Source organism: Camelina sativa, chromosome 20 (genome assembly GCF_030686135.1).
Source record: "Camelina sativa cultivar CO46 ecotype springtype chromosome 20, ASM3068613v1".
NCBI classification, from domain to species: Eukaryota; Viridiplantae; Streptophyta; class Magnoliopsida; order Brassicales; family Brassicaceae; genus Camelina; species Camelina sativa.
Genome location: NC_141899.1, coordinates 36,247,555 through 36,260,934, shown reverse-complemented (window position 1 = coordinate 36,260,934; position 13,380 = coordinate 36,247,555). Strand labels below are relative to the sequence as shown.

The following is a 13,380-nucleotide window of genomic DNA, read 5'->3' as shown; positions in this document are numbered from 1 at the left end:
GGAGAAAGTGGAACCGTATACAGAGAAGTCGTCCATAAACACTTCCACTGACTCCTCAATTAAATCCGAGAAAATTGAAGTCATGCACCTCTGAAAGGTGGCGGGAGCATTGCACAAACCAAATGGCATGCGTCTGTAGGCAAAAGTGCCATAGGGACAAGTAAAGGTTGTCTTTTCCTGATCATTTGGGTGAATAGGGATTTGGAAGAATCCACTATACCCATCAAGGAAACAATAATAGGGATGACTAGCTAGTCTTTCCAACATTTGATCAATGAAAGGCAAAGGAAAATGATCTTTCCTAGATACAGCATTCAACTTCCTATAATCTATACACATCCTATGTCCTGTGATGGTTCTAGTTGGGATTAACTCATTTTTGTCGTTTTTGATCACAGTTATGCCTCCCTTCTTAGGTACACAGTGCACTGGAGATACCCAAGTACTATCAGAGATAGGATAGATAACTCCAGCATCAAGCAGTTTTAGGATTTCTTTCTTTACTACTTCTTTCAGATTAGGGTTCAATCTTCTTTGGGGTTCAATACTAGCATAAGACTCATTTTCAAGATTCATCCTATGTGTGCAAAGACTAGGTGAGATTCCTTTGATATCATCTAAAGAATAACCTATGGCCTTTCTAAACTTTTTTAGCTCAGTTACTAGCAACCCCAATTCATCATCACTCAACCTAGCATTCACTATGACAGGATAAGTAGAATTGGTTCCCAGAAAAACGTACCTGAGTCTGGAAGGGAGAGTTTTGAGTTCTACCTTCGGAGCATTCAGTTCCGACCAGTCGTCAGCACGGGAGTCTGGAATGATCGCGGTCGAGTGGGAGATATCACGTTCTGAACTCTCTGTCTCAACTGCACGTACCTCCTTTGCGTCAGATAGCTGCTCGAATTCCTCTGATCCATCCGTTTCTCTGTGGGAATCTAGCATATTCTTGTAACAAGTGGTCTCCCCATGCAGGAACCCTTCTTCTCCATCCTTGGTTAGAGCAGTTTTGAGATGATCCTCCTCAGCTAGTTCCTCCAACAGCTCATCAGCCAACTTATCCATCTCTTCAATATAGAAGACTTGTCCTCCTATTGTTGGCTTCTTCAAAGTATCCTTGATATCAAACTTCATGATGAAGTCATCGCCCAGATTAAGATCAATCTTGCCATTTCTGACATCAATGATGGCTCCAGCAGTCGCTAGGAACGGTCTTCCTAAAATCAGAGGATCTTTAGGTTCTTCATCCATCTCCAGAACCACGAAGTCAGTTGGTACTTCCACGTCTCTGATCCTGACAGGTAAGTCCTCTAAGATACCATGTGGAAGTCTCACTGATCTATCTGCAAGGATGAGGGAGATGTCGCATCCCTTAAACCTTGTGAAACCCAACCTCTTAGCCACAGAGAATGGCATCAGATTCACTGAAGCGCCAAGATCACATAAGCACCTCTCAAAAGACATGGGCCCAATGGAGCAGGGAAGAGTGAATGATCCAGGATCTTTGAGCTTCTTGGGTACAACCTTCTTCTGGATGATTGCACTGCACTCAAGACTTAGTACCACCATGCCTTGAACTTCTTTTGATCTCTCCATCACTAAGTCCTTGAGGAATTTTCTGGTAGTGAGGAACAAGTGCGAATGCATCTAGCAATGGCATTCTCAACTCAATCTCCTTGACTTGCTTTTCGAACAAGGCTTTGTACTTCTCAGTAAGCTGCTTCTTAAACCTCACTGGAAATGGTAGAGGAGGCTTGTACGGTGGAGGGATGAACCTCGCAGGTCTGTCTTCAGGAACAGCAGGCTCCTTAACAGCTTCAGGCTCGGATTGCTTCACTGGCTCGATTGGATCTTTGACTGCCTCGACGGGGTTCTCCATCTGAGTGTCATCCTGACCAAAATCCTCCCCATCTAATTCCGCACTGTCCTCAGTGACGTCTGGAACTCCTTGCCTGGGAGGCAATGTTTTCCCACTTCTCAGCGTAATGGCATTGGCAAACTCCTTGGGGTTCTGAACAGCTTTACCTGGGAATTGGCCAGGCTTTGGTGCAGAAGTAGAAGCCGATTGGCCCTCCATGTACCTTATCTTCGAATTCAGAGTTTCAAATTTGACGTTCAGATCATTGTAGGAACATTCCATCCTCTGACTTAGGTCAGCGAACTTCTTCGCAGTATCCATGGAACCGCTAGCTTGACCCTGAAGAATTTGTTGCATCATCTGCTTCAGTTCTTGATCTGGAGTTGGTGTAGGCTGAACTGGTTGAGGGCGGAATCCTGGCGGTGGTCCCGAGGGAGCTTGGTAACCCTGCTGGAACTGTTGTTTTGGAACGAATCCCGGATTGTAAGGCACAAAAGGTTTTTGTTGCCCTTGCTGTTGTTGTTGAGGAGGGTACACCTGATCTTGTGGATTAGCAACATTGGTACTTCGGTAAGACAAATTGGGATTCGTCTTGTAGGGGTTGTAACCTTTGTTGTAGCCACCCTGATTCTGAACATAGCTGATCTCTTCACTCTGCTCACCCTCCCCATCTGGAACTTGGAAAGGCTCGTCCTCAGAGACGAAGTGGACGCTCCTCTGCTGGCTCAGCAAGATACGGTCAAGCTTCTCATTTACATTCTTGAGGTCCTTCTTGTACTTCTCTTCAGACCCAGCGTTGCCGCGAAATGTGCGGTCATAATCCTCGTTGTAGTTGCCGTTGGACTGAGCGAGATTCTCCACCAGTTGCCAACCTTCATCAACGTCCTTGTTCAGGAAGTTACCGTTAGAAGCGGTGTCAAGCAGCATACGTATTTTGGGAAGGACACCACGGTAGAGAGTACTCAGTAATGACTCGTTGCTGAAACCATGGTGTGGGCACTGGCTGTGGTAACCCTTGAAACGCTCCCATGCTTCACAGAATGATTCTGAGCTCTTCTGAGTGAAGCTGGAAATCTCATTCCTGAGACGTGCTGTTCGAGAGTTGGAGAAAAACTTGGCCAGGAATGCCTTCTTGCAGCCATCCCAGGTGGTGATTGATCCCTTGGGAAGGTTTTTCTCCCATTGATGAGCCTTGTCTCCCAGGGAGAATGGGAAGAGGTGCAACTTGTAACCGTCCTCACTCACGCCGTTGATCTTGGTGAGACCACAAAGACGGTCGAACTCGTCCAAGTGGTCGAGTGGATCCTCCATAGGCAACCCGTGAAACTTGTTTCCTTGGATCATGGTGATCAGACCACTTTTGATCTCAAAGTTGTTGTTCGGCACTGCGGGAGGGACGATTCCAGCACGCTGAGTATGAGTGTTCGGGGCATCCCCAGCACCAATGTTTCGCGGTCCCTGATGTGGTTCATGCTGTTGTGCCATAGTGACTTGTGCGGGATGATCAGTGGGTTGACGAGCCTGTCGTGGGCGTTGCAACCGATTGATTTCGTCAATAACAGGAACGAGATTTTGATGCCCTCTTGATCTGGTGTGCATGCAAGGTTGCAATCAACAGGCATCTGAGATGCAAAACAAACAAGCAGACAACCAAAACAAGTTAGTACTCAGATTGATTGTGTAACAGAACTTAATCTTGCAAAACTTGAAATCCTAAATGTAACAAAACGATTCCCAAATGGCAACGGCGCCAAATTGATACTAAGATTTTTGTTTCTCCTAGTAGGTTCAATTAACCTTATGCGTTGTAATACTTAAGGTGTCAATCCAAATGGGATGATGCTAGTCACTCAAGATGCAATCAAGCAATCACAAGTTAAGCCAATTCAAGAGAGAGTTTTTTCTAACAATCCTAGAATGGTCAAAATACAAAATGAAATGAATTACAGAAACAGAAACGAAAATGTATGACAAGAAGCAAGCAAGAATGAGAGAAACTGAGAACGATTCTAAGCATGAACAAACGAAACAGTTCCGGGAATGTAATAAAAATCAGAAAGAAAGAAGTCCTAAGGATGGGAGTAATTGATGTCGGTGGAGTATCCTAGTCTATAGCGTGTTTAACATGTCACAAGCAAACCATCCCTAAATAATGAGCATCACTTCTTAGCTAATCCAATCTCTTGACAAAAGCTACTCAAACTCAACCACTTCCAATCCTAGCTCTCGCTAGAGAAACATGATCAAGCATGGCATGAAAAATAAGTTCATTCACGTCAACAAACATCCTAGACAACTAATCTCTTAGGCTAGGAACGTAAGTCTATGGCACTAGTTGGTCAGACATTTCATCGAACACCTTTTGGGTGCGGAGATGTCTAAAACCTAGTTCCAATTGATCAGAGAGAAACTAGTATTTCTAATTCTAGTCCAGAAGGGAGTCATACAATCAAAGCTTAAACACTCTACATCCTAAGATCCTCCACCTAATCTATCCCATCCTCAAGAACTACTACACTACTCAGATCCGAAATTCATCATCAAGCATGCAAACACATAAATCATTGAATCAAGCATCATTAGGTGGATAAAAATAAGGTGAACAACTTTGTAAAAGGAATCAGATGCAAAATCTCAATAATCTCAAAGATATCGGAAATACAAGTCTCAGAACGTTTTTTGGAGGCTAGGTAAACCTTAAGAACAAAACGAGATAAAAACTAAGATATCCAAAACAAGATTTAACAAAATGTATTTATAGTAAAAAACATGTAAATCCCTAAAACTTAAAACGACAAGGTGAAGCGTCGATTTGGGAATCTCCTGAAGCGCATAAGACGGAACGTCTTCCTGACATGTGCGGTCGAGTCGTGTGTCGTCTCTCCCTAGAGTGAGGTCGAGTGGAATGAGTAGGAGTGGCTCCAGTGGTGTGAGTGAAAATGGCTCGAGCATGGTCTGTGAAAGTGGCTCGAGCTGGGTGTATACGTATCCACTAAAACGATGATAACTCCTGAACCACACCTCCGATTGGCTTGAAATAAACAGCATTGGAAAGATGACTCAATTCTCTACAACTTTCATGAAGACGTCAAAAGCTGAATCCCTAGACCGGTGGCTCGAGTGATGGCTCGATTGTGGAAGCGAGGAGTAGCCCGATTGTAGAACTGAGGAGGGCTCGACTGTAGAAGTGAGGAGCATGGCTCGGTTGTAGAAGTGAGGAGCAGCCGAATGTGGAAGTGAGGAGCATGGCTCGGTTGTAGAAGTGAGGAGCGCTCGAATGTGGAAGTGAGGAGCATGGCTCGGTTGTAGAAGTGAGGAGCAGCCCGATTGTAGAACTGAGGAGGGCTCGGTTTAGGAAGTGCGGAGCATGGCTCGGTTGAGGGAGTGAGGAGCATGGCTCGGTTTAGGAAGTGAGGAGGGCTCGGTTTAGGAAGTGAGGAGCGCTCGATTGTGTAAGTGAGGAGCAGCTCGATTGTGTGCGCTTCCAACGTCTCCTAAACACCTGAAAAACTCCGAAATGCGCAATGTATGCAAGAATGATGCAGAAACTTCCTAAACATGCAAAATGTACGAAAGAGGTTCTAAAATGATGCAAAACAACTAGTTGTCCTAGCTAAAGGCATGACAAATACAGGCTAAGGAGATGCAAAATACAGACATATCAACTCCCCCAAACTTATTCTTTGCTTGCCCTCAAGCAAACTATCAAGAACAGAGTATGGAAGAGAGGTGTGAAGATGGGGTCTCAGAACCTAAAACATGCTGAATAGAGTAGTTAGAATCAAGGTCCTTGTTTTTAGTTCTATGATGCATGGTGAAGGAACTTTATTTCAAATCTACACATGCTATCCTATCAATCATCCCCTTTAACATTCATTAACAGAGAACCGTGAATCAAGCTAAACAATGTCATTGAACTCATTTGGCTAGGGTAAAGGTTTGAGACATAGATGGTCTCCTCATCACGTGGTTTTATCAATACAGAACAAGGTTCTCTCACGAAAAGGAGTTGAGCTTAAGAGAAGGCTAAAGGTTGAAACCAACTGATACATACAAGAGCAGCGCCCTGTCTACCCAAAGAACACTCCAAACCGAAGTTGGTCCTATCTCTACCCTTCATCAGAAACTTCATCTCAAACTTTTTACACTTAGTCTTAGGAAGAGTTCACTTCTTTTCATTCTAGCGGATTGGGAGATCTTTATTATCACTATGGTTCGTTTTCTTTCCTTCTAGGGACTCTAGACATCTTAAGTATTTTTTTTTATTTTTTTTTCTTTTCTTTTCTTTGTCTAATCTTTTTATTTTATGCCCAGAACCAATAACTCTTTTTACTTTGCTCACCCCAAATCCTTTACTAGACTTGTAAACTATGTAAACACATCCCCCTCCTAAAGACTTTCCACTTCTTTACTTTTCTGCACAAATCCATACCCAATACCCAAAATTCGAGTTCTCACCTAGTCCTACTAGTCCGGATAACGCGAACTAGAACTACACAGGATCCTACTCTTGTCGGTTAGAACCTAACTCTTTCTAACAAGCTCAACTCGGAAAAGGCCTGACACTCAAGAAAACAATTGACTTGAAAGAACGGTTGGTTAAGGGTGCGGGAAACTGTTCCAAAGATGGGAATCAGCTACTTGGATTGACAAGGGTGGTAAAAATGTGAAAGACAATCCAAGTATGTGTATGGTATCCATGAGTTCAACTTCAATGCATCACATGATAATTGCAAGTCAAGATTAGGTTCAGGTAGATAGGGAATGATATCAATTCAAAACATGCTTCAATTTTACATTTTCAAGTTCAATCAATAAGCATCAAAGAACTAATAACAAGGGCCTTGATCCTATCCTATTGAATCCAGCATGCTAACAAGGTTACAATCATCATCAACCCCTATGCTAAATGCAACAACCCTACATGCACAACACTAGACTCAATCCTAAAATGCGAATGCAAACTACATGAACACTCTGTTTTTGTGGAGATTTTCGATTTTTTTCTGTTTTTTTTTTTGTTTTTTTTTTTATGCAATAGATATGATGCAAACTCAAATATGATATGGTGTAAAAATTAAAATAAGAATCACAGAACACAACATCAGATACATCATCTCAAACCCTCCCCCAAACTTAAATTACACCGTCTCCTGTGTAAGAAAAATTTGCAGGAGGATTTAAGAATCACAACAGAAACAATGCAGGAATGAAATGGTATGTACAAATGGAGGGTCGGAGTACCTCAGTAGTAGAAGAAGGAGTTTGAGCTCGCCCAAGGAGTTGGTGTGTGAAACTGACTCTGCCCTTCGCCTTGTGCAGGATCCGCGGGTGTGACGTCAGCCGGTTGGTCGACTTGCTGCTCAACAGCTTGCGTGTTCTGATATATGTTCGGCTGCTCGTCATACTGCATGTCGTCGACTCTGGACTCACTACAGCTTGAAGATCTATTTTCTCAAGGTTACAAGCTTTCGCGAGCTCGTCAACCTCAAGTAGTTTCTGAGAGTGGCTAAGATTTATCATCCTTAATTTGGCTAGACTCTGTACAACAAAACAAAACACATATATACAATAGCTCAACTACAAAAAGAATTGTGGTTCTGGGACTTTAGTCGTACCTTGGTCCCAACCGAGAGAGATTGAAGCTGACTATAAGGCATATTGAGTTCAACTAGGTGCCGAGGGTCAAACTCTACAGGCAATGATCGCATCGGACACTTCTCCCAGTGGAGTAGCCTGAGCTCATAAGGCAGAGAATGAAATTCCTTAGGAAGTCGGAGTTCTTGAGCAGTTTCAGAGTTTGGACTGTAGATCTTCAAAAGTCTAAGATTATACATATTCTCAAACGCCTTATGATTAACATCAAAGGTTACTACATTTGTTGTGTCAAGGAAAATTCCTTCGATAACTTCATTTCCCTGTAAAACCCCCAATAAATCGACCTTAACCGATTTAATAAAATTGCAACAACGATTTTTGTGAACCAAATCATTCATGAACAACGTTAACAAGGTTTTAATATCAGAATGTACGTAACAATTAGTACCTTGGAATTATCGTTTTCTAGTAATAATCTGATTCTTGAAGGTTCCCAGAGTCTGCGACGCCTTGAAGTCTGGTTGACGAATTCACGGGCAGCGTCTTGAATAAAATTTTGCATCTCCACTTTTTTTTCCTTTGAGATCGACAAGAGAGACCGCTCAGCAAGACGGTCAATCCCAACGTGTGGAAAGAACCCACACCCTTCGAGTATTCGCATTACATTGTCACTAGGTTCGCCATTAAAGAAACAAGCAATGTCCATGAATATACTCCTCTCATTGTCATTAAGTGCATCGTAGCTGCTTCTGAATAAACTGAGAATTTCTTGCGGAGGACATTTCTTCATCTTCTCAAACTCCGCCTCCATTTCTTCCGGTTTCTTCTTCTCCTCCAGTTCTCTGCCATATAAGCATAGAGCCTTAGGATTCCCACCAGCATATTTAACAATCTTCTTTGATACGTCCATTAGTTTAACATCACTTGGCCATTCTTGGAGGAACATGGTCCGAGAGAATAACCGTATAGCTTCTTTTTCGTTCAGACTTGGAACTTCGAATACATCCTCGACCTGGCACTGATAAAGAACTTGTTTGTCTCGAGATGTTAGGATTATTACGCTTCCAGGGCTAACCCCTTCAACATCTCCAAGGAAAGACTCGAAATCCATCAGGTTGCGCACATCATCAAGAACAAAAAGAACTTTCTTCTTTCGTAATGTTTCGAATGAGAGGGTTGGCTCCTTACTGGAGCCACCTTTCAGAACCTTCTTTAAATACTCTTCCGCTGTTTGTAAGGACGTCCTTTACGATATTCTTTGTAAAATTCTTCCACAAAGAAGGAAGCCTCAAAGTCTTTAGACATCTGCTTAAAGGCTGCTTCTGCAATGGTAGTCTTGCCTATGCCAGGCATACCCCATAACCCTAGGTGGTAAAATTTATGACATTGCGTGCAAAGCAATTTTTCTATCTCCAGCAACCTTGAGTAGACTCCGATCTTACCTGTTGCATCTAGCTCCTCTCGTACATCAGCAACAATCTTTTCTACAAATTCGGAGTCTCTGCACAGATTTTCCAACACAAAGGTTAACATTTTCACATTCAAGGTATTATGTTTCTTCTCTCGAAGGTACTTTAAAAGATTCTACCAACGGATCTAGAAAATTTTACCATAACAAAATACAAGAAGTCACTGAAAAAATATAAGTTAAAAAAAAAAAAAAAAAAATTAAGCCATGATACCCAAACGAACTTAGCAGTCTTAGCTCAACTTAGTCGCAAAGATAAAAGCGGGCCACTCCTAGTCAACTAACTATTATTCTTCTTTTTTTTTTTTTGTTTCATTTAAATCTTCGTATTATCATTATCATATAAATTTAAATTACTACAAAAGTATATAAAACTACCAAAAAAGAAAAAACTATTTTGACTTTTTATACATCTCCCAGATTTGGAATCGGCATATTTGAAAAATTATATCTCCTAAGTCCTAACATAAATCAAATTCGTGTTTCCTTAAATATTTTAGTTCTTTTAGCTTTTCTATATTTAAATACTAAGCTAACCAAAACGTTAGTCAAACAAGAATAGCTAGTTTCATCAAACAAAATGTTTTCTATATTCAGATTTGGACTTACTCTTGTTGAAGATTTAACTCGTGGCCTGGTAAGCCCGCTGTTTTAGTCAGACAATCTCTCCATTTAGCTACCCGGTCGTTCAAGTACTTATTCCCGTGTTGGGAAAAGGCAACTCCGAATCTATCCGTCTGTTGCTTCACCATGGACTCAGTGACGCCGCCATAGTAAACCGGAACAATCACAAGCCCGTCATCTTTTCGCTCTAGAAACTCCGAGAGTGTATCTAAGCACTGTTTAGAGAACGCGTAATTCTCGGAGAAGACAACCACAAACACTTTGCACCCTTCATATGTCTTAGGCTGCGTTGCCACGTTGGTGCAGTCTCCACCAAGGCGCACGGAAACGCTCCTGCGGCGGAACGCGGCCAAGAGGTGTGTCACAAAAGAGTTTGCGAGTCTCAATTCCACTGAAGTCGATAAATACGTCATCCGTGCTTGAAGTCGCCATTGATTTTGTTAGTTTTATGTATTACTGTGCTTTGAGATTTTATATCCCAAGACCCAAGTAACAATATATTGTGCCAGCGTATACTGTATATTTGTAACTTGTAGTTGTATATACCATTTCTACCTCTTTCGTATTAAATACTAGAAGTAGACTCGCGCGATACGCGAGATAACTTTATAATAATTTTAACATATTATAGATTTAATAAAATATTTTAAAATTTATATTTTATGTTTCGATAAATTATTTTATGTTTTTTTATTTGTTTTGTTTTTAAATAAGTATTCTCAGTCACTTTAAATGAATGACTATTGATTAGTTAAACATTATAATGATAAATTTAAAACATCAATATTACAAACATTAATATTTAATCTATAAAACATCAATATATATCTTCTAAAACCAGACACCTCCAGAAGAGTAGAAAACCCAGAAATATCACATAAAGAAAAAAAGTTAAATATTACAAAATTTTGAAAATTATGAGAGAGATAGAATATGATGTTTGGTGAAGACTTTGTCTAGCTATGTATAGATCAATTTGTAGTAGTATGGGAGGTTTTTGAGTTTTTTTTTTTCGTCAAACATATGGGAGTTATAGTTATATTTCAAAGAATAAATATACCATAGGTTTTGCCTTTGTTTTTTATTTTTATTTTTATTTTTTTGTAAAATACAAATTATATTGCAGTTAATACATTAAAGTGTATTCATATGATGATAGATTTGTTTTTAAATTTTTTCAAACATCATGCAAGTTACATTTTAAAGAATCAATATGCAATAAATTGTGTTAATGGTTACTATTAAAAAAATATATATATATATATATATATATATATAAATATATCATATTGTTTTATATCTCTAAATTATTTTAGAGAAAATTGATTTGATATTTTGGCACAAAAACTGTGAAACAAATATTATGATTTTTTTTCTTAGCAAATAATTAGTATAATATTATTATATTTTCTATAGCTTGAAATTAGTAAAAAATTTAATAACCATCACATTATATTGTTTCAAAATTATGTTCTGAGGAGGCGTTGTTTTTTCTTCTCTCTCATTATATATTTTATTTTCCTTATTTAAAAAAACATTCTAATGTTTGTGAAAAAATAACATTCAGGTTTTAAACGTAAACGCGAACCAGTTGCAAAATTATCGGCTGGCTTCTATTGTCTCTCTTTAGGTATATTTTTTAGTATGCATCAAACCAGTTGCAAAATTATAATGTATATATGTAATATAAAGGTTTTGTCCAAAATTATAATATAAATATTTAGTTCTTTCTTATTTGCAAAATTATAATGTTATGATAATTATATAAAATATTGATAAATGATATCTATGCATAATTATAATGTTATGGTAATTATATAAAATATTAATAAATAAGATATATATATATATATATATATATATATATATATATAATTACTAAAAGGACAGTGCATATATAAATGTCAATTTATTTTTTATTAATGAAATATCATTTAAATTTAGTGTATATGAGAATAATGTATGTAATTTGAGAAAAATGAATTGAAAGAATTTACTAATTGAGAAGTGAAGACAGATGTCGAAAATATACGCTACCAAATGTTATCATGTTATGCAAAGTTAGGAGAAAACCTTCTCATATTATATAAGATTTATTTTAAAATACAATTATATATATTTTTCTTGTTTTCCGTACACCTATAGTTTTGCAGCTTTTCCATTAGTATCTGGCTACCATATAGATCCGTCAAATAAATCAGAAAGAAAAAGAATAAACAGAAATCTAGTTATATTTGGTTTGATTGGTAGCTCTAGGGTTATGTTGTATGAAACTCTCGGCGAGGTCTATTTCTCATCTCCAAAATGTTTTAGAAACATAAATTTTTGGAAGCACAAAAAAAATGTCGTTGAAACACATTGTTTAAAACTTTCTGTTTTGGAAACATGATCGAAACTCAAGTTTATAAACTCGCGAAAACATCTTTTTAAAAAAAACTTAGAAAATTAAAAATTAAATTGTTGTGGAGATATTAAAATTTATCATACATATAGATAACTACTATTGGGAGATTCGAGTTAACCAATCTTTCTCTCGATGAACCACATTTGGGGACAGTTTTTTGTTTTCTTGATAAAATTGAGATTTGTCTAAATAAATGAATTTGAGCGTTTTAATCTTTATCCTTTAGAGTTTTAATTAAACTACTTAATATTTATGTTTTGAATGTGTGTTGCTTTAAAATAATTTTTATGTTTAGTATTATATAAATGAATATATGTATTTTCAAAACGTACCCCTAATTTATTTATAAAAGAATGTTTCTCGCTTACAAAATATTTCACTTCTACGTCTCCCTTTCCCTGCAACATATTCAACTACTACATACATGGCATACTTATTTGTAACGAAACCATTGTTAAAAGTGATGTTTATAGTCTTCCTTTACCACTATCTCATAACTCTGTTTAACAGTTTAAAATAATCTTTTACTATTTATGCCTTTCGACTTGTTAAAAAAATTTCACCGCTTTGTCAAACCCACTGTAAAAACTTAGAAAACTCTATATGAAATTGTGGGTTACCTCGCATTTCGAAAATGTTTTAGAATATATGTTTTATTAATAAAAAGGGATAGAAATTTCCATAATAGAAAAATATTGATATAATTTTTTTATATGTTTTTTGTATAAAATTAATTAAAATATATTTATCGTTGACCAAAAAAAATATTTATCTTGGATCAGTTATAAAAATAAATTCACAACGTTAACCCTAACAAAAATATTGTATTAGAAAAATAAAAGAAAAAGGATTCAAAAGACTTGGAAGATAAAACTTTATATTTCTTACTAAAAGAGTTTTACAATATACTTTTTTTTGTCTTTTGTACCGTTTTATTTAGAAACCCGTGTTTCTAAGTTAATAAAGAAAAATACTTAGGTTCACTTCTATGGTGAACATTCTTATTCACTTCTTCCTTTTCAACCAATCAGAATCTTATATATATTATATTATTTAAAAGAATTAATCAAAACTAAATTAAAAAATAAAATAGATTAAGGAAATAAATTCTGTATAATTTTTTTAAGGAAAGTTAAATATTGAGTTAGTTTAGATTTTACAATTAGAATGAAATGATGTATCGGTTTGGGTTTACAAATAAGGTGATTAGGGTTTAGATTTTACAATTCAAACAAAACTATATGTCTGTTTGGGTTTACAAATAAAATGGTTAGAGTTTACAAATAAAGTTGTTAGAGTTTAGATTTTACAATTAAAACGAAATTATATGTTGGTTTGGGTTTATAAATGAGATGGTTAGGGTTTAAATTTTATAATTAGAATGAAATTATATGTCGGTTTGGGTTTACAAATGAGATGGTTAGGGTT

General features: G+C 37.5%; 1 non-coding gene and 1 pseudogene across 2 annotated transcripts; one reads left to right on the top strand and one right to left on the bottom strand.

The window, feature by feature from the left end:
- Nucleotides 1-2,840: 2,840 nt before the first annotated feature.
- LOC147919956 (small nucleolar RNA R71) lies at nt 2,841-2,947 on the top strand. Its single transcript, XR_015594356.1, has one exon. It is a non-coding gene; the product is annotated as a small nucleolar RNA R71 (small nucleolar RNA).
- A 3,927-nt stretch (nt 2,948-6,874) lies between these two features.
- Nucleotides 6,875-10,071, bottom strand: LOC147919955 (disease resistance protein RRS1B-like; annotated as a pseudogene). Its single transcript, XR_015592466.1, has 5 exons — nt 9,534-10,071; nt 7,905-8,957; nt 7,477-7,776; nt 7,103-7,399; nt 6,875-7,011 (listed from the first exon to the last, which is right to left on the bottom strand). The product of XR_015592466.1 is annotated as a disease resistance protein RRS1B-like (transcript).
- Between the last annotated feature and the right edge of the window lie 3,309 nt (nt 10,072-13,380).